Source organism: Triturus cristatus, chromosome 5_2 (genome assembly GCF_964204655.1).
Source record: "Triturus cristatus chromosome 5_2, aTriCri1.1, whole genome shotgun sequence".
NCBI lineage: Eukaryota > Metazoa > Chordata > Amphibia > Caudata > Salamandridae > Triturus > Triturus cristatus.
This window is the reverse complement of record NC_140588.1, coordinates 384,855,810-384,878,478: the sequence shown is the minus strand read 5'-3', so window position 1 is coordinate 384,878,478 and position 22,669 is coordinate 384,855,810. Positions and strand designations below refer to the sequence as shown.

General features: G+C 45.5%; 1 protein-coding gene across 3 annotated transcripts in view; it reads right to left on the bottom strand.

The window, feature by feature from the left end:
• SLC35B3 (solute carrier family 35 member B3) overlaps nt 1-22,669 on the bottom strand; it is a 320,376-nt gene that overhangs the window by 259,008 nt on the left and 38,699 nt on the right. The window lies entirely within an intron of this gene.

Sequence of the window (22,669 nt, the reverse complement as noted above, 5' to 3'; positions counted from 1 at the left end):
CAATTAGGAAGGCCGCTGTGAGAAAACTCCCGGTGTAGGCCTATGGACTACCCACAGTTATTGTTGAGTATACGTAGGCACAGCTCTATCCCACCGCTGAACACCAATTTATGTTGGAAACAGCCCACTCCCACTCCGCAGGGTGGTGGTGGACTCCCCGAACACACTGTGGTAGCTTGGCTCGAGTGGTCAGGAAACAGGCGCAGTGCTAAGCATACAATATACCCATACAATAACCATGCGTGCATCCGTTCCAAAAACGACTCTACACCGTAAAAATTATGAAAATATTCTTTCTTTATCTTTTTCTCTTAGTTGCTGATTGGAAAAATAAATAAGACAATCACAATATACAAATTTAAATTAGTGCAGGTCAAATAAATATTGGCTGTTTGATGAAATAAATAGGGGTGATCATAAATAACAGGGCATAAATACAAGTGCAATATATACAGACAATTAAATACTTTGAGGCAATAAATACTGTACCAATAAATATTGTACACCATCAAGTCCTGTGGACCTATAAATCTAGTGCAGCAATAAATAGATAAAAACTCAATAAATACAGTATCCCCAATAAATAATTAAAAGTATACAGCAACACTCATGAATCAGATGACACTTCAATTCTTAAGGGCTGATTTGGCCCAGGCACAGCTTGTAGGGTGTGGAAGGCTTGAGGGGGGGCTACTCCCTGGCTGGGACAAGGCTGAGGCCTAAACTGAGGTAGATCAAAGGGGGGAATACCAATGCCCTGGCTTTCCTTCTCCACACAACCTCTCTAGGTTAGTCCCAGTTCACCCCAGGCACAGTCAGGTGGGTTTCAGCACCTCCCTAGCCCCTTAGAGTAGTCTCTCAGGTCTCCACAGGGCCTTAGGCGCCCTCTACTCCACTTACTGCCCTTTTCTGATGTTCCGACGCCGCTGGAGTCGTGTCGACGCCGTGAGGCGGTTCCGGTTCGGTCTCGGCGGCCTCGGCACAATGTCAGTTCTTTGACGACGCCGGCAGGCGGCTCCGGTCCGATGTCGGTGGCCTCGGTTCGATCTCGACCTCCGATTCGACGGCGTCGGGCAGTCTCTTCACGAAGTCGACTTCGGGCGGCTCCGGTCCGATGGCGCTCTCGGCTCCGATGACGTCGGCCGGCCTGGCCTCGCTGTCGACTTCCGGCGACTCCGGGGTGCGATCCTCACCCCCGACCTCCGGTGTTCCTCCTCACAGGTTCCGGGCGACTCCGGAGTGCGATCCTCACTCCCGACCTCCGGTGCTCCTCTACCTCGGTCTCCGACGACTCCGGAGGGCGGACTTCACTCCTCCGATGACGCCGCTCGCTCGACCTCGGTTCACTTCCTTCTCGACCCTTGGTATTCCTCTCGACCTCCGCCGGCGCCCTCTTACGACCTCAGGCGGCTCCGGGTACGACGTCTGCTACCTCAGTCAGCGCCGCTTCTCCACCTCGGGCTCCAGGTCTTCGGCTACTCGACGCCAGGCTCCAGGGAAACCAGTTCTCAGGTCAGAATCTTGCTGCTTTCTTGGTTCTAAGGCCTGTTCCTGCTGTCCAGGTCCTTAGGATGGTTTTCTTCTGACTTCTTCCCACACAGGGCTATAGGCTGGGATCCATCAGTAGGGACAAGTATCAAGGGTGGGTTTATGGACCCCACTCCAGGCACAAGTTTCCACCCCTGCTGCTTCACTCCTTCCTCCTTCACTGTTGTGCTCCTCTCTCTTCACCAGTCAGGTGCCAACTGCCAGCTCCAACTGCCAACTGCCTCTCTTATCCTCTCAACATTCTAAACGGTTTCCAACTGTCACACAGTTCTGGAATCTCCTGGAAGGTTCTGGAAGGTGCTGGTAGGTTCCAGTGGATGCTGGTGATGTCACAGGAGGCCACCATTTTGTGCTTCAGGCCCTCAGACAGAAGTTTCAGGGGTAGCTAAAATGGCTCCCTGAATCTGTAGCAACACTAAAAAGTCTGGTGGTTCCCAAAAAGGAAAAATTCAAACAGGGTTTGAGGTAAAAGTGGGACAAAATAAATAATGATGAGGAGGGACCACCCAAAGGGCTGACAGGTCTAACAGTGTCCCACTTTGCTCTGTATGCTCTTGTCGAGAAAACTGCACTCCAACTTTATTATACAGGGAAAGACATGATTTTGGATACATCTGACCTAAATGAGCCAAAGACACAAAGGTCTCTGTAGCCAGGTAAGCAGATCTTAAGGAACCCAACTTAGTTGTGTTCTCTACTATATTAGATTTGTAAGACCAACGTGTCACCTTCACAGTCCTAATAGCACCAGGACCAATAATACCTTGGTTATCTCAAAGATAATTAAGGCCTATGCCTACAAACAACCCCATCATATATTTTGCCCAACAGATCGCGTTGGGTCCTTTTTAAGCAGTCACTTCTATTAGAAATCTTAAATGTCTGGCTTTGCCTGGCCCCTCTCTGCTCCTGCGCCCTTACCTGTAACTGGGCCCAGTTACAGCATAGGCTCTGTGCTCCCCGCTTTGACCTCTTCTCTCTATTCAACCTTCTGCTCTCTCTCTCGCTCTCCTGCTGTCTCTCGTTTCACCACTTTCTCTGCTTCTTTGACTTTTGACCTCTTCTCAGTCCATGTGCTTTTGCCTCAAATCTTTGCTCAGGGCTCCGTGCCACTTTCCCTCTTGAATACTCTGTTGAGCTATTTCCACTTTCTTGAATTCATACTCTTTTATTCTTTCCTCACTCACTCTTGGTTGTTTTCCTTTGGCCTACACCGTCTGTCTCCCCCTTTAATCTGCAACTCTCACACACTCTCAGCCATTTTCTGTGCCTCTCATACTCACTCTTTGGTGCTTTCTTTCTTGAATTTCCCATCTGACCTTGCCTCCTTGGCCTCTTCTTTGGCCTCTAGTTCATCCGTTGCCCCTTTTTGCTCGTTCGCTCCTTACCTCATCCTTCTTTGTCCATTTCCTGCTCTTTTTTGGTCCTCTTCACGCCCTTCTTGCCTCCTCTCCATTGCTTCACTATAACCCGCTGCTCTCTAAACCCCACTTACCGCACTCTAAGCCTCTCTCACTCCGGCTACTACTTAATGGTGGTTGCAGTGCAGATGCAAGCCCATCTGAGCCCATCCATACCCAACCAGCGCCCAGTGCTAGAACCCCCGACTCTTCTCTCACCCACCACTGTTACTGCACTGCTTCCCCCTGAAACCACCTGCCAGCGCGGCTGCCAAGCCTCACCATTTCTCCTGTACCTGTACTGGCTGATGACTCCCACATCAGCTCCGGACATTGCCATGGATATCCCCACCGGATAGAAGATTTTAAGACAGGATAGGACTAACAGACCCAGAGGAGGACTCGCCATCATCTTCAAAGAGTATATGTAGTGCTTCACTATATCGCAAGCACCAACAGTAACATGGAACACCTCACTTTCAAACTCCACATCACAGTCAACTACATCCTGAGCGGTCCCTCATCTACTAACCCCTTGAGCCAACTTTTGAAGCACATTTACAGACTTTGTAGCCCCTGATATTTGACTACACCACATTCATCCCCCTCAGCGAACTAAACTACAACCTGGAGGATCTAACTGACCCCAACATGACTAACCTCCTAGAAGACCTGCCAAACCTCAGACTCACTCAGCGAGTAGATGGCCCCACCCACAACACTGGACAATCTTACTGGATAAGCCTACACTCATCTGCAGGTCAAGTCACGGTATGATCCACTTCAACATACTCACTCACCGTAGGTATCCCATCACCATATCTTCACAACATGACTGGAACAAAATCTCTGAAGAATCCTGGTCCTTGAAGCTCCTGCTCCTCCGGCTGCAACACCTCTACAACCTCCCCGGATCCATCTCCAATTTCAAAGTCTCGATCATCTCCTGCACTGATGCTCTAGCTCCACTCAATATCATCAAGGCCACCAGAACCAGACAACAAGCAAGATGGTACTTAGAAGAGCTCAAACTCACCAAATTCCACTGCAAGTAGCTAGAATGCAGCTGGAGATTAAGCCAGGACAACACCAATAAGAGCACCTACAGATCAGCCCTCAGGCAATAAAAGCAACAAATCAGAGCTGCTGCTCTCACAAAGGGCTTCCAAAGTAGAACCAACAGCGGCAAGGAAATCTTTGCCATCATGAAAGATGTCAACTCTCTGGCAGCAAGTGGCACTCTGCGCCCAGCTCTCCGTCTTCTTCAGCAGCAAGATCACCAGCAACAACTTTGAACCTCAATGGGCTCTCTTCACCCTCACAGCCTTCTTACCCATCACTTCCAACATCCAGAGGACCACAGTGACCACCTGGCCCACCATCACCATTTAGGCAACCTCAGCTGTAGTCCATCCACCCCTGAGCATCCTCGAACCCTGCCTTCATCACATGTTCACTAAAGGACTGGATCCCATGAGCACATCCCTCACCCCTATCCTGAACGACATGATCAACACAGCCACCTTTCCAGACACCAGGAAACAGGCCACAAGTCTTCTACTCCTAAAGAAAGCGTGAGCAGTCCCAAACATGCTAGCCAATTACCGGCCCATCTCTCTGCTACCCTACCTGCCAAAAGTCATGGAGAGTGTCATGAACAAACATCTAGCCACCCACAACAACCAACTACTCAACACCACTCAATCTGGATTCAGACCCAACCACAGCACCAAGAATGCTCTCATCGCCGCCACAGACAACATCAGACGGATCATGGACAGAGGCAACACAGCTACCCTCATCCTTCTGGATCTATCCACTGCCTTCAACACAGCCTCCCAACCCCATCCTCATTCAATGCCAGCACAAAGCATTCAAGGACCTGTGCTCAACTGAATCTGTCCTTCTTTCCAGGCCGCACCTAGTTGGTCAGCCTGGCTCCTTTGACCTCAGATACTACCAACCTCATCTGTAGAGTAGCACAAGGATTAATGCTCATTACCATGCTGTTACATGGCCCCTCTTGTCAGCCTCATTCAAGCCCACTGAATCAACATTATATCCTACACCGACGACGGCCTGCTAGTCCTCTCCAACAAAACATTAAACACCTGGATCAACCCATCCGCCTATATGTTGGAAGTTGCCAGATGGATGAAAAATAAATGCTTTAAACTCAACACAGACAAGATGGAAGTAACTGTCTTCCATAAAAACACCTCATTATAGGACTCTACCTAGTGGCCTGCTGAACTCGACCCCTACCCAATCCACCATGCGAAGAACCTCTGAATAATATTCGTCAACCAGCTCGCTATGACAAGCCAAGTGAATGCAGTCTCTATCTCCTACTTCCCCACACTCAAGATGCACAAACGATTTTCAAGTGGTTTTCCCTTAAACACTCACAGAACAGCCACCCAAGCCCTCATCACCAGCAAGCTGACCTATGGCAATGTATTCTATGTAGGAATCAATGCACCACTGACCAGAGGACTCCAGACTATAGAGAAATTAGCTTCCAGACTCACACTCAGACTACCCCCCCCCACTCACCCACATCACGGCTCCCCATCCACAAACGGACACTCCAAGCTCCTCATGCCAATATCCAAAGCCGTGCACAATATCAGCCCCAACTACCTCAACAATCACTTTAAGTTATACAAACCTAACAGACACCTCTGCTCAGCCGGACTCCTACTCGCACTATATCTCCCAAATACACAAACCATATCTGGCGATCGTGCCTTGCTCCAAAAGCCAGGAATGGCCTGCCTTTGCATATTTGAGAGGCCTCTACAGTTCTTGAATTACACAAGAAACTGAAGAGATGAGTCTTCATCTCACCTCGGCCCAGGCTTTAGACTAGGCAGTTCCTACTGTCAGCACCAGGATACCCTCTCGGGTGAGTTGCATGCTCCACAGATATACGTAGCATAACAGAGCAAATTACATAGTGCTTGCTATTTTTTTGAATCCAGTAAAATATTTGGTAAAGGCAACAATATCACTGATTGATTTAATACCCTGCTCAAAATAAAGAGGCAATAATGGAGCACTGGGTCCCAATTTTAACACAGAGCATAAAAACTTATTTTCTACTACTTGTAGTGCATTTATGTTAGTGTAAACCCCAGATCTCAACACCATACTGTGCTGCCAGAACCTCTTTGTATCTATAAACCTGTAAGATTAAAAACTCCGAAGTTAGCAGTAAATTTCATTAGGAAACCTTAAAACCACATTAGAGGACTGCTTATGAATGACAACAGCTCTCTTGATGTGTAAGAGGCAGTTAAGATTTTGTTAGAAATTAATACCAGGAAAATTAAAAGAGCTCACTTTCTCTAGTGGTAGCGATTTACAGAAAAAAATCTTCAAAGGAGCAAAGCAGATTTCATAAGCATAACTATTGTATTCGTCACGTTAATAGTCAGTTTCTCTGCACAATATAATTTAGCAAATGTATAAACCAGCTTATGCACTGAAGACTCGGTTATAGACATTAAAGCAGCATCATCAATGTATGGTAAAATTTGCACTTTATCCTCAAGCAATTTTGGAACATCAAAATTGAAATTGCTCGTGTAAGCAGCAACATTATTCACAAATTAGATAAACAACAGGGAGGAAAGTACACAGCCATGCCGCACCTTTACTGGTATTTCAAAGGCAGCACTGCATTCCTTCAATTGTCCATAACGGACACGAATCATTGTTGCATTGTGGAAGCTGGTTATCTCTGAAAGTAGGAGTTGTTTAATTCCCATTTGCTACAACACAGTCCAAAGAATAGGTCTGTTAGATCGAAAAATAACAAGTTCATTTTTTCCTCCTCTTATTTTTATTTTTCTGCTTCTTCTTTGGAAATGTTTTAGATCTCTTCGAGCCAGCAACCTCTGTACTGAAGTCTAAATTCTAATCTGCTACTTTTGGCTTCTTTTTATTTATAGCAGAGGTTAGTTCGGCATCTTAACCTTGACTTTTAAATATCTCGCTGTGCTTAATTTCTCAAAGTCCATGTTCCTCCCAAGGCAGTTATTAAATATGTGTGCAGAAATGTATGTGCTCTTTTCAACCAGAAGGGACCCGTTTGTCTGCTTTGGGTATAGATTGTTTAGAACATGATTGAGTGGCTACATTAGTGGCTTTTGTTGTTTACATCGAGTTTAAAGAATCAGTTTGAACTACATGATTATTTTTCAACATAAACGGAGTTAGAACTTGTATATTGATGTTAATAATGAAGAAGTTAGGATTCGACGTAGACCGAGTTAAAACTTGTAATATCGCCGTTAATAATAAAGAAATACGGTCCGTTCCAGCTATTGATTTTTGAAGAAGAAAAGTCCCATCAACATTGGAGGTCTTCACGCAACTTAACACATTATCATTGGTCACATTTGCAGCTCTTCAGCAACATGCGCTCCTAAACGCCATGAGTTTAGGTCACAAATCCATTTGTGAGCCTATGGGGTTAGGCCAATGAATGGCAATCAAATGCCTATAAAGCAGTAGGTACAATGGAGTACATTTTTTCTGGGTAAGACATGCAAGTAATCTGTTTGAACGGTTTGTAGACCCCATTGTTAAGCTGATTCATTAACCGTTCCCAAAAGGCAACCATTACTTGACAAGATCTCATCAAGTGAACAAAGTCAGCTGTACATTCCCCACATCTAGGGCATACACCTGTGCCTATAGGGTAAATTGTATGTAGAATGCTAGTGATCAAGTACATTAAACTAGGTATGTTTAAATCTGGCATTTTCCCATACAGCCTAAACATGTGCAATTGTTTTAGTCCAGTTAATGTCGTTTAGTGGTTCAATATCTCGCATAGTACTCAAATGACACAGCAACAGTTTTCTTTCTGCTCTTTGCATGCTTTACAACATTAATCCATTTCCTCACCAAATCTTTGATAACACTTCAACCAAAATCATAGAGAGCATAGGCGGCATTAGGAAATAAATCCATGTCAAATTAGATGATTCTGCCAATCTGATGAGAACCAAAAGTTGACTCCTTTGCACATCAAATCTTACACATGCCCTCTTGAAAGATGTGAATTCTTTATTCTCAATAAACATCCCAACTCCACACTACCTCCCTGTACCCATTTAGTTACCACGCCTCCATTACCAACACAGAGATAATGGAAGTCCTCACAGTGGAGCTCTCAGATGAGATATGTATTTCCTCACAACCGTTTTTGAGTAACTGTCCCATACACTGACAATGATGCTCACTATACACAAACACTTAACCCTCCAGCATTCAGTGAGGCACATTCGATCTTCAAAGTCAATGAATTCCCGGCTCCAGTTAATAATTATTTTCCGGTATTTGGCTCAACATCAATTCAATGTGCCAGGTATGACACCCAATGCAGCACTTCAGTATCAGGGAGGTTTAGATCCTATTGGTTATAATTTAGCTTCAGGGCCTCCAATTTATCTACGGGTCTGGGGTTTGCCCACACTAACCCCATGGGTAGACTGTTCAGCTCCTTATATATAGTTCCTAGGACAACACATTTGGTTATCTGCAGATCATATAAAACACATTTGGATCACAACTTTTTTTGTAAGATTCGCCCACCCCATGACTAACAAAGATAAGGTATTAAACAAAGTAATACAATCATGCATCATATTTAAAACTATCATGTCCGTAAAGGTCTGTGCAACATGTATGACAATATATTAAGTTCTCTGGATCACAGGCCAATTCCAACATTGGAAGCTCAGAGTCACTAAGAGGTGCTAAATGTCTAAGCATACAAAGATATGACTTCTGCCAATTAGTATTTAAAATTGACAAATAAACATCATCCCTTATTCTGCAAAGCAGTTGAAGAATGAATCTCTTTGAGTTGTGTACAAATAGCAAAGTATCATACCTGAAGACTGAGACAACATGCACAACTTCTCTCATCTTTATGCCCCAATCTCTTATTTATTTCCTCAAAGTTGCTGCCCTCTGCTCTATCACCTAGGCCAACAACATTAGAGACAAGGTACAACTGTAGTGTATGCATATGTCCTGAGTCAACACCTTTGAAATAATTGCAACAGTTTTAAACCTAGCATGTGGTACAGTTTGGTCAATGGTTATTCCTGTTTACAAACTTGGAGCAAATGTTGAACCTACGCTCTCAACAGAATCTCTGAATGTACTGCATAGTCTGCTTTTTGATAATCGAAAGGCTTTAACAGCATAATCATCCTCTCTCGCAATTCACACATTTCTGCTGAATATTTATCATTTGACATCAATTGATAATCATGCACCTAGGCATCATAAAAACGAACTGGTTAGTATATAGTAATGTGTGGATTATCTGCAGCAGATGACTGGCTATTGATTTACTGGGTATCATTGTACCCACATTCATTATGGAGAAAGGTATATAATATAACATCCGCACAAATCGCTTTTTGGCTTTTGAATTACTACTATCAGTGCTTCTCATCCAATCTGGAAAAAAAAACTTTATTGCTTTATCACAAGCCTACACCAATATTTCCACAAGTAGCTCTGGTATGCGTTGGTGGAACTTAATCGATAACCCATCTGTGTATGGTGTCTCACCAGTTTTCATCTTACTGACAAATCAGCAATTGATCCCTAGTGAGAGGCCCCTCCAACAGTTTGCACTGTACCACAGATATGCCAGCGATGCCAAACCCAGTGAGATAACCACCTATATTCTCATAACAAACCACATATTTTTGTCCCTACAGATACATCAGATAGTCTGTAAATGCATAATTAATGTCCTACTTGGTCCATTCAGTTCTACCTCCAGCAAGTGTCTATAAACAATATATCCAAAATTCCTCTCCTTAGCAGCCAAAGTAATATGTTACCAGTGTTGTCCCTCCCTCCTGTGAAACAGCTGTCTAGAAGTCTCATGATCAAACATATCCAACTGGATGTACATCTATGCTAATGAACAATTCCTATCAAGATCATTGAACGATGGGTCAGGGTGACCTCCCCCTCCAACAAATCTTGTTCCAGAGGGTCCCTGTGAGCCCACATCTTGCCTATGCAAAAACGATTAGGTACCACTTTCAGGGCCTCCCACTTCACTGCTTGACATAAGGTCCTACCTGAGTTGGTAATAGTGTAATTCAGCTACTTTGTGAATATCTCCAATTTGAATTCTTCATCCTGTTGTGCCCCAGTTCTCTATTTCGAGGTACGAATATAAGACCTCCTGCCTTCCCACTGATACCATATTCAACGGGAGAATGGTGACTCAGTGCCCTGCCACCACATTCACTATTCGAACAACCTATTGCACCAGTTATAAAAAAGTACACAAGATTACTATCAGAGTAAGGTGGAGACAAATCGAAAGAGAAAAATTAGTCTTCCACCAGATATCTACAAGGTCTTAGTGATCCAATACCTCTCACAGTGTCCTAGTCAGGATAATCCTTGGGGTGCCTATCCATAAACATAGTGATAACGCGATTAAAGTCTCAGTCCAGATCAACAGGTCATTACAAAGCAAGTGATCACTAAAATCAAACTCTGAAATATGGTGCACTCTACTGTATTGAGAGCTTACATTCAGGTCAACATTGCATCTATCCAACAACCTATACACTTGCCTACTGTTAGGGTCAGTAAGCGTCTAGATAGACAGAGGTGTAGAAAAAATTAAAAAGGTTGAAAACAGATGACAAGAGGAACAAGCATTGGCATAGCCAATAGGTCTCGCCTTTGGGACCTTATAAGTGTTTAGCCATGCAGCACATTTTCCTTGGTGTTGTGCAGCCAGGAATTGAAGAGCTATACAACTGGAAGGCTATGCTGAACTCCTGTCTGGGGAAGCTCTCCGTAGCACCGGCTTAAGACTAACAGGCTAATGGCTGCTGTGATTGGTCACCACAGTGCGCTGGGCTTGTTGGCTGCTGGATCGCTATTAGTAGGAGAGATAGCAGGACAGCAAGAGTAAATTGGTGCTGAGTTGCTTTGCCGAGTTGCTGAGGTCAACAGCTGGGCTGGAAGGCTAGGCTGGCTAGCGTGGCAGGCTGGCTTGACCGGCTACAAACACAAGAGGGGTTTGTCTTTTGGGAAAACTGCAGATGAGTGGGAAGTAGGGGGGGGCACTGTCTATGAAAGACAAAGCCTTCGGCATGAGTTAATAAATCCATTTTAGGAGTCAGAAACTTTGCAGTTCATAGGATTGACAGTCCAGAAATTACTTTACACGTCTCGGTCATACTGTCAAACATGTTTTGGAACAGTACAAAAAGTAAGTCACAGAGGGTGCACTACGTGCTGGCAGGTAATTGATTAATAAAAGGAAACAGGAATGTGACACCCAAGCGAGTGATGGAAAGTTCGCTTCACTTCAAGTCCAAAAGGCTATTATTTTAGAGAGTAAGATTTCCGGTTTGCGGTGCATCAGATTGTTGCAGGCTGGAGCACAGGGACATTGTGCTTTATCTAAGCTGAAGGGAATGTGCCAGCACTGCAGATTCAAAACGAAAGCATTCTAAGAGGACGTGAAAGCACACCACGTATAGCGAACACGTGTTTTTTTTTTTTTAAGTGTGGTAACCCGGGTCTGTCATTTTGTAGTTATGTATATGTTCCATTACACATGCAAGCCTACGAAAACAAGTGTGCGCCATATTTTTTTGGGGGGGGGAGGGGCTAAGGTTTTCAGATTGGTAAATAAAAAAACTAATACCACAAGCTAAATTATCGTTTTAGTTTGCATTGGAGAGAAAATAATATTGAGAGGCAGGACCTTTAGGAATGCTACACAAAACACGGAACCTCCAGGTTATTTACACACCCTGGAATCAGAGAGAGAGAGAGGCCAGCGCCACATATGTAGAATGAGAGGGGGGGGGGGGGAGGGGGGGGGGGGGGGGGGAAGGACAGGGTGCACTATGGCAGAGTAAGGCATTGTTAGTTAGATAATGACGGAGACCTGGAGCAGCTGCCTGGCTTCACTCCGCTCTTTGAGATACATGAAGCAAAAAACAACACAAAGGCAATATTATTAACGTACAATTGTTTAACCGCAGAGGTGCAAGGAAAAGGCTCTCTGTTTTACTGCACTGCCGCAAACCATCGATTAACACCATAGGACACCAAAAGGAGTGTTGGCGCTGACGACGGAGTCCTGTTTATCTCCAATCGAGAAATGTTGCTGTAGGGATAGGTTATATCTATGCCATCTAAATACCCCAAGGTTTAAAATCACTACGTCCTTGGGTCGCAGTCCACTTAGGTTAAATAAACAACAGATCGCGTCTGTTATGTAGGGTTTCTTTTTTAAACCAGAAAAAAGTTCTTCAAGTGACAAGCTTAACTGAAAAAAGGTCACATTAGGTGTGCTTTTCAACAAATGTGTTACTGGTGAGAGTTAACCGATATACGAAATAAATTCTGTTACACTGGTTGTGCTGTTAAGCAGTTGTACCCGATATTCTTTGCCTCATAAAGTTACACCCATGACAGGGAGAACCAATGCAGCACATCACCCATGTAATTTCGGCATAACCTTACAAAACACTTCCATCTATAACACTTTTCAGCACACCTAAAACATGATGCAATGCAACTAATGTCACCACTGACACGCAGGCTCTTACTTGACTGTTACTGTGTGAAGTATAACCCAAGTGCCTGCTATCTGTACAAAACCCAGCAAAGGAACTGAAACACTGCAGACGAGCAGCAACGCTATTAGCTACCACTGAAAGAACGGCCATCTTGGATTCCAGATGTATGTATACAAGTCCCACTCGCTACTCTTTATAAATGCACTTAACGTGGCATAATTAAGTTTCCAGCCAGCTTCAAGGACTTCTAATTAACTATACAATAAAACTAAAAAAGATTAACTAACCAAAGGAAGTTTCTCCTGACTTCCCTGCATCTGAAACAGTCAAAAATAGAAGCGTGCAGTCACTACACTAAAGACAAGAACAGATCACGGACGAGACGTTTCTCTGTTACGACCACAGCACGTTGCACTCGGGCGTATCCGAACTACACCCACATGTCATCACAGCTTCGCCTGGAATGCCGTTTCTACTTAAAAAATGCAGGAAACTAGTTTGCGTTGACGGTTTTCATACAGCTCTTCGGTAAATATCCCGCCAAACTTTTGATGTTTATAACAATCACGCAAGTGGTGCGCGCGCCACAGCGAGCCATCTGTTTTGAATTATCTCGCACGCATCTGGGCACGATAATTCAAAACAGATGCCGACCGTACGGGTAACCGCAAGCATTAGGTCGTGGGCAGAACAAAGGCGGGACATGCACCCGCCTTTGCCCAATTGCGTGCTGTCTTTCTTAGAAACACGCACGCAAAGGCCAATAGCCTGTGACAAAAACAAATACACAAGCGATTTTTGAAGCCTTTACATAAAATCTCGCAGAGCAGCGCATGCGCACTGCGCTAGGCTCGACCTAAAAATGTCATATAAAACGCAGCGGGTGTCTTTGTTATTCTCTGACAGGGTTGGGAAAAAAGGATACAGTGGTGCTGTTGTATCTGACCAAAGTGACCTCTATTCACAGGGGAAATACCATTTACAGAAAAACCACACTTTTTGCTACATGGGCCGTAGATTTAAATAACAAGTTACATTCCGTCTGTAGCGCCTTATCTTTCCAGCCACTGATTCCTCACTTTAGAATAATCCACAGGCATCAGACTACATCCAGAAATTCTTCAGCAGTACCTTGCGCACTTGTTTGTGGTGTCGATCGGCTCAGCATCGGCGCCCGCACCGGAAGTGACATGCATGCTGCCTATATAGGCGCCACCCCAGCGCGCGGACATCAGTTTCTTTTTGAGACTTTTCCATGCCAAAAGTGCAGAGGCAAAAAGAATGCTGATGCACTGGTGTGCATTAATACGAGGCTCAAGAGGATGGCCCTATGCAGAAATCAGTTCATTGAGCGGGTAGGATGGGAGGGCAGGTAAGTAATCTGCAGCTAGACAGAGTCTCTACCAGATAAGGCATTACCAAAGGTAAATAACTTGCTCATCTGATAGAGACTTTTAGCCGTGGATTCCTTACCTTAGAATAGATACCCAAGCAACAGCTTACCAGAGGTGGGTCTGCAAACAAATTAGACCAAAAAGTCCGGCATGACCAAACGGGCAAAGTGCCCATCATGACAGACCTGACCATACAGGCAGTAGTTCTTTTGTCAAGACGCCCACATCGTTGCCTGACAGATGTCCAGAACTGAGACTCCGCGAGCAAAAGCAGTGGTCGCAGCCTTGGCTCTGGTGGAAGGAGTGTGCAAGCCTTCAGGGGTTTGTTTCTTGGTCAATGCCTAGCAGAAATTTATACACAGCACAATCCATCACGAGATGGTCTGTTTCTGCACAGCCAAGACTTTCTTTGCCCCAACATATCCAACAAAGAGTTGGTTGTGCATCCTGAACTCTGGTTCGATCAATGTAGAACAACAACGCTCATTTTTGGTCCACATAATGGAGTCTCTTCTCTTCTTTAAAATCAAGAGGTGGAGCAAAGTAAGAAGACATGATGATATTTTGATGTACCTGGAAGGGTGTTACCACCTTCTGAAGGAAAGAGGCCTGCGTTCTCAGAACCAGTTTGTATAGGTAGAAAGTGGTGTAGTTGGGACACACAGAGAGTGTCTGCAGATCGCCGATCCTCCTGGTCGAAATTATGGCCTCCAGAAAAGCAGTTTTGATGGTAAATAACCGAAGTGGGTAATTGTACAGTGGCTCAATGGGGGTGTACATGAGGAAGGTTAAGATCAGATTGCGGTACCATTGGGACATGATGAATGGTCTTGTGAGAAGCAGATGCAGGAGTCCCTTAAGAAATCAAGTCACAGCAGATGACTTGAACAAGGAAGGTTGGTCCGGCAACCGCAAGAAAGCCAAGAAATAACCTTTAACAGTGCCCAGAGCAGAGCCCTTCTGGGCCAGAAAAAGAAAAAAACAATAAAACTTGTGATAAGGGTGAAGAAAGAGGGTCAATGTTCTTAGATGTACACCTTGTTACAAACTTGTCCCAACGGCAGGCGCATACTGGCTTGTTGGAGGAATGCCTGGCTGCCAGAATAATGTCACAGACGTCCGGAGGAAGGTCGAAGGCTGTCAACTGCAGTTGCTCAATCTCTATGCATGAAGGCAAAGGGTTTGCAGGTTTGGGTGAAGAACCCTCCCCTGTGGCTGCAATAGAGGGTCCTCTTGAAGAAGCAGCCTGATTGGAGAACCAATGGTCATGCTCAACAGCTCAGGATACCAGACACTCCCCATGCCCAATCCAGAGCCACAATAATAACTTAGGCCTGATTGTTCCTGAACTTCTTAAGAACTCTGGAAAGGAGTAGTATCGGCAGAAAGGCGTACAGGAGACTTGAGCTCCACTTGAGATGAAAACCATCTCAGAGCAAGAGTCGCCTTGGAAACTCCAGTGTGCAGAACTGTTGACATTGCACATTCTCAGTGGTGGAGAATAGATCCAACCAAGGTTCTCCCCAATCTCGGAAGATATCTTGCACCACCTCCTGATGGAGGCGCCATTTGTGATACACTAAGCAAAGAAATCTGAGTTACACTGCTCTGGATTTCAGATAGACAGCCAGGAAAATGCCCTGGCATTCCAGCCATGACCAGAGACGCAGGAACTCTTGACACTGGATACAGAACCCCACTCCACCCTGTTTTTTTGCAGTACCACACGGTGGTGGTGTTGTACGTGAACAGCTGAACTAGCCTACCCTTAATCAAAGGAAGAAAGGCTTTCAAAGCCAGTCGCATCGCCTGCAGCTCCAGCAGGTTGATGACGAGCGAGGATTCCACTAATGACCAGTGCCCTCTGATCTAGACCTCTCCCAGAAGGCCGCCCCAATCCATGAGTAACGCATCTGTCACTACAGTCATCTTTGGGAGAGGAAGGGAGAGGGGTCTGCCCCTGACCCAATCGCAGTTTGTCAGTCACCACTGCAGATCTTTTGGAGTTGCCTCCGAGCTCTGGGCTATGTAGAAGAGATTTCCCTGATGCTCTGCACATTGGGGCTTCAAGACCAACTGCAGAACCTGCAAATGCCAACGGAGGCATATGCCAATGTCACAAGCAGGATGCAGAAGGCCACAAGGCACAAGAGCCTCAGACTCAGTCTCACTGAAATCCAGGCTAGAGACAGAAACATCTGCATCATAGCCTGAAGATCCTGGACTCGCCATTCGGGAGGATAGACCTGAAACTGCAGTGTCCAGAACAGCTTTGATGAATGGGAGTGCCTGTGAAGGAGGCAGGTGTGACTACAGCACATTGATAATGAACCCCAGCGAGTACAGGAGGTCTGCTGTAGTCTAGAGGTGGGAGACGACTGCCTGGGGTGAGCCTGCCTTCAATAGCCAATCGTCGAGGGAGGGGAAAACTGGAACCTCTGACCTCTGCAGATGTGCTGCAACCAATGACATCACCTTGCTGAACACCTGAGGGGCACTGGTAAGGCCAAAGTGGAGCATAGCGAACTGATAATGCTTGTGGCCCACCGTGAACTGCAAGTAAACACCTGTGGGTAGCTAGGAACGGAATGTGGAAATGGGCGTCCTGGAAGTCCAGTGCTACCATTCAGTCTCCTGTGTTGAGTGCAGACAGGACCTGTACTAACATAAGCATCCTGAATTTCTCGTTCCTCAGGAAGAAGTTGAGAAGGCGTAGGTCTAGACTAGTATGGAGGCCTCCTTTTTTGGGCAACAGAAAGTCGCAGGAATAGCAATCACGACCTACTTCTGATGCCGGCACCCTCTTGATGGCTCCTTTGGCCAAAAGAGCCAGTACTTCCAGATGGAGCAAACCAAGATGGCCCTCCGTCAGCTGGTAATAAGAAGGTGGCATGGGTGATGGGAGCTCCATTAAGGGGATGGCATAGCACCTTTGGACAATTTGAAGGACTCACCTGTCCGATCTTATGGACTGCCAGTGAGGCAGGAGATGGTGAATCCTGCCTCCCACTGGGCGACCTTGCCTCCCACTGGGTGACCTTGCTTGCATGAGGGCAAACTAAAGGAGCTAGGGGGTGGCAGCTAATGGGGAGGCAGTGGACTGGCCCGACCTCTGGCTGGTGTTCCCACGAGGTTTGTGGGAACCGCATGCACAAAAAGGCTGGGAAGTCTGCTGACCGTGGTAGCTGGGTGGGAAAGGACATGGTTGTTAGCCTCTACCGTAGCCACGGAAGGGGCGAAAGGCAGACTAGGGTTGGCGGGGAGCCATGGATAAGCCCAAAGATCTGGCGATAGCCCTGTTGTCTTTAAAGCGCTGTAGCACAGTTTGCTTTTTCACCAGAGAGGTGAGGGCCATCAAGGGGCATATCCATGAGGGAAGATTGAACATCCCCTGAAAAGCCAGTGGTTCTCAACCAGTCATGGCATTTAAGTGCCACTGACGATGCAATCACTCTGCTTAGTGAGTCAGTTGTGTCCATTCCACATCTTATGGTGAACTTTGCTGCGTCTTGCCTGTCAGCAATAGCTTGGGAGACTATGGCTCGGGCCTCCTCCAAAGCCATGGGCAGCACTTGTGCAACCGAGTCACACACAGTATGGGTTCAGTGGCCCAAAAGGCACTTGGTGTTCACCTACCGCAGTGCTAGGGTGGCGGAATAGAACATCCTCTTGCCTAAGGTGTCCAGCCTTTTGGATTCCCTATCAAGTGGAGTGGTAGGGAGCACACCTGGATTGTTTTCAGGAGGTGGGGGCTTGGACTACAAAACTCTCCCGGTGGGGTCATGGGTGAGGAAACTGGTGTCCCTAGGAGGTGGGCAATTGTCCTGTGCACGGAAGCCCTTGTGCAGAGCTTTTCTCCAGGCCCCGTAATGGTCATCCGTAAGGGTTTAATTGAAAGGGAGTTGAGGTTTGGACGGGGAAATTCAAAGCTAAAGCACCTCCATCAAGACTTTCTTCTTGACTGCTGCCATGCGCACTACCATTGTAAAGGAGGCTCTCTCCTCCATTGACACGGAAGGAGGATAGACCAAGCCAGTGTCCGCAGGCCTTGGAGATGTAGTCCAACTCCAAGCACCGCAAACAGATGAACTGAGGATCTGTCACCGACATCTGCCTGAGACAGGCACCACAGGGTGCCTTACAGACCAGGAGAAAGTTTTCTCAAAAAAATGTTAGAGAAAACATTGAAAAAAGATCAGTCACAAAGTGACTGGCTGCAGTCGTGATTAGTGTTGGGACAAAGTGGCGGGCGGCGGAAGGGAAGAGACAAAAACACAAAACAACAACAACAAAATTACCTGAATATGCCCCGGCGGATTGCCACATTTCTGGCGCCACTGTAGGCACAGGCTCCCAGACTGCCCTGTGTCCAATCTTAACGCTGCTCTCATCCATGAGAGCAGCAACAGGATTTATTTATTTATTTAAAAGATTTATAACGCGCACAGCTACCCAACAGGGTTTCCCGGCGCTAAACAGGGCAAGCGAGATTGCAGATAGCTGAAGCAGAGGGATTAAACTTGGTTATAAAGAAAGGTTTTTCTCTTTTTACGAAAGGCTAAAAGAGACCGACAGGTCCAAAGTTCCAAAGGAAGGGAATTCCACAGTTTAGGTCCAAGATAGGAGAACGAGCGGCCTTTCATGCGGGTCAGCCGCAGTCTGGGAACAGAAAAAAGAAAGAGGCTGGACGATCTCAACTGACAGGTAGGTAGGTAAGATTTGATCAGGCTTTGTATGTACGAGGGAGCCAAGCCGTGCTTAGCTCAAAACATAACATAGAGCTGTGAACTCGCTGCATTTGTTTACCTTAAACCAATGAAGTTGATGGAGCAGAGGAAAGATAGAGACTTGTCGAGGCAACCGAAAAAGCAGGCGAGCGGCCGTGTTTTGAATGAGCTGTAAACGGCGAACGGTGGCCTTGTCTGCGCCCAAGTACATTATATTGCCATAGTCAAGTCTGAAGATCACCAATGCCTGCAATACGGTTCTTTGAGATGTGGGAGGAATTAACCAAAGGATTTTTTTTAGCCAGTAGAGAACTGCAAAGCAAGTTGCGGTATCTCCAGACACTTGGGCTCTGAGAGAAAGATTATTATCAATGATAAAACTCAAGTTCTTAACCTTCAGAACCAGAGCACGTAGAGGCCCCAGAGAGCCAGGCCAATGGTTTGCTCCCCAGAGATCAGGATTGTATCCCAGAATGAGGACCTCAGTTTTAGAGCCATTCAGCTTTAAAGCATTACTGGACATCCATAGAGAGATATTACGCAGTCTGAGCTGGAGCAAGGAAGAGTCCTGATGCTGAGCAGATGAAAGAGAGAAAATGATCTGCGTAATAGAAAATGGTCCACCCAGACTTTTCTGCAATGTCTGCCAAAGGGCGAACGTAAAGATTAAAAAGCAGAAGACTCAAAATCGAGCCCTGCGGTACTCCTGATGTTAGAGCTACTGAATTTGATTTAGTGGTATGTGAGAAGGCTTGGAATGCGCGATCCTTTAAAAAAGAAATCAGCCACTGCAAGGACATTCCTACAATACCTGAGGCATAAAGACGATTCACCAAGATGGAGTGTGAGACCATGCCAAAGGCCACGCTCAAGCCCAATAAGATGAGCGCTGCCATACCACCGCAATCAAGGTGCTGCCTAAGATATTCCGTAACAAGCAGAGACAATTCGGTACTATGCCCAGAACGAAAACCCAACTGTGACGGATGAAATAACTTGTGCAAAGACACATGTGAGGAGAGTTGGGAATTAATGTGTCTTTCCAAAACTTTGGAAAATGTTAAAAGAAGAGATATAGGATGGTAATTTGACCAACAGAGGGGGTCAAGGTCGGTCTTTTTCAGCAGAGGGAGTACCAGAGCGTGCTTCCAATTCCGGGGCACCTGACCTAAACTTAAGGAGGAATTGAGGAGAGTAAGAATCAGGCCAAAGGCTGACTCGTCCAAAAGTCTGAGCTTGGATGGGGGGAGAGGGTCAAGTGGAGAGCAGACATGATTGTCCCCAACAAACAATGAAGAGAGGTCAAGTCCAGGGGGAGCCAGGCCTTAATCTGACGAGACTCAACAAATGAGGAGGCCTGAGAGAAAGTATTGACCTGAGCAGAAGAAGGAGTGTTAGGAAGATAAAGTTGTCTTGAAGGGAAGAGTCGGAGTCTAGCTGAAGGTGGCAAGACTCTACTTTACTGTGAAAGAACAACGCAAGTTCATTGCATTGATGTAGGGAGAGCGAGGGAGATGGCAGAAATGTGCTAGATGCAGAAAGTTCTTTCACAACTTTGAATAAAGTTTTCTGACAGTTTTGGGCATTCATAATCTTGTCCGTATAAAAGAAAGCACGTGCAGATCTGCATAGAACATGGTATTTTTTCAATGCCGCCAAATAGGCAGCCTTAGCCTCTGGTGCATAGTGCTTTCTCCACTGTCTCTCCAAGACTTTGCAATGTTTTTTATCAAGCTTGAGAAAGTCGGTAAACCACGGGGCAGGGGGGTGCGCTCTAAGTTGGGGTTTGGCAGAGAGAGGAAGAGTAGAATCAATAGCCTCCGACAGCCAGTGATGCACCAAAATTTGATCCGGGTCAGGTTGAGATGTAAAGTTAGGGAATGTGTTGAAGAGGATTGGCCTGTGCGGCCTGGATTTGCGCTCCCAGAGAGACTGGGAATCTGTGCCTACTGTCTCCAAACCGACAACACAGCTAGGGTTGGAAACAGCTTCAGTCTGCATGTCAGTTTGGCGGTCCTGAGACGGCTGGCCACACTCACATGCGCACGGACAACAGTGCACCTACCACTCCCCATCATGCCTGTCATCCCCATGGCCCCGCCCCTTAGACTCCACGCAATGGAGAAAAAAAACAATAATAAACAAGCCCTTCCAGATCTGCGCTGAGTAGCGAGGAAAGAAAAGATCAGATGTGAGTGGACTGGGGTGGCACCTATACAGGCACCGCGTACTTCACTTTCATTGTGGATGATACTGATGAGGTGACGAAGGATGCCACCTACCGGCACGCAGGGGGGTACTGCTCAAGAATATCCGGATCCAGTTTTATGCCTCAGGATAATTCTAAGGTAAGGAACATGTGACTAGGAGTCTCTACCATAATATTTTCTGCAAATAAGAATTCAGAATATGTCCCAAAAAGTTAAATGGTGAAAAACAGCTTGGAATTATTCAAGAAGGATGAGTCATGTAAGGAATCAATTGCTGGCGAAATTAGGTTTTATTATCAATCATGGCAAGGGAGCCACAGCGAAGACATTCCATTTAAAATACAGGAGGTTAACTTCAACACCTATGTGAAAAACCCAGGTCTTCACAAGGGAGCAAAGAGTTATTCTCAAGACCCTGCAAAATTTGTTGAGATATTTTATAGGTGTCTGGCAATCATCCATATCAGACCTATGCCTACATGTGAAGTGTGAACTGGCATTACTACGGATTCTAGCCAAAGCTTCAATCAATCAAGGTCCACGAGTGGAAAAGTGACAATGTGCACTGCATTTACCATGTGTAATGTAATAGAGATTTGTAAAACGTGACTAATACCCAAGGAATGGTCTTCTAGGCACTAGAGTCAGCCACCAGGTAAAAAAAATAGACGATCAGAATGTGCAACAGCGTTGTGCCTTTGGCATAGCTCAGTTACTGTGGTTGACAAGCCCCTATGGCTGCACCTGTGCTCCAACAGTGGTACTTAACCTTTAAAGACTTTGAGCAGCATTTCCAGCACTCTCAAACAAGTGTTTATCTCAGTTCGATGGATGAACAATGATCCAGAAACATATGCCCAGAGATAAACAGCAGCTGACTGCACCAACATAGCCAACACTTCAATACCAGTGCGTAAACTAAAGCAAATAGAACCATGCACTACATTTACCATAATCAGGTTTCCTGTTTTCACTATTTTGAGTGGTTTTCAGTGGTGTTGTTCAAACATTTTGATATCAGAACTTATTGATGTTTATTTAGCTGCGTAACCACCAAAAAAGAAATAATTTAAACTGAGTTTTAACAATGTTTATAAAACATTTTGCTATTTTTGCAGTGATTTTTAAAATGTATACATTCAATTTAAAGGAGACATATTGCAGATGATGTGGTGTGTTCCCACTGGCAGCATGTCCAATGGACTTATGTTAGACTGTGCTAAGCATAACAGTCTGTGTATTGTACTCTCACTCAAAGACTCTCTTACATGTCCTCACTCATATCTCATTACATCTCACACTCACTCCCTTGGGAAACTGTCGGGTTTATGGGACTATTAGTGGATTTAGAAGGGAAGAACGTGTTAAATTCAAATGCTGTTTAATAAACAAAATCCTGATCACAGCTGGGGGTAGGGAGGGATGGTGCCACTCACCTACTCCTTATTACCTTTTACAACCTTGTAAGTGTGGTCAACCCCACCAACAGAATTGTAACTTATAGAACATTTACAAATGTGAATGACAACAGATTAATTTGTAGTCTGACATTCCGAAACAGATTTCTGCATGCTTGCTACTGCTTTTCTGCACTCTTTGTCTGAATACATGAAAGTGGTGCTACTGTTGTCACACGCAGATTCATAGCTATCAAGTATTCCAACGCCAAGAGTCAAACTATAATTTAGTCCTCACTTTTTTTCCAACATCACATTCTATTCTGGGACTTTGCTGTTAGCATTAAAAAGCATGGGCTCTAAAACACCAATGGTAAAGTTCAGTTTGCTA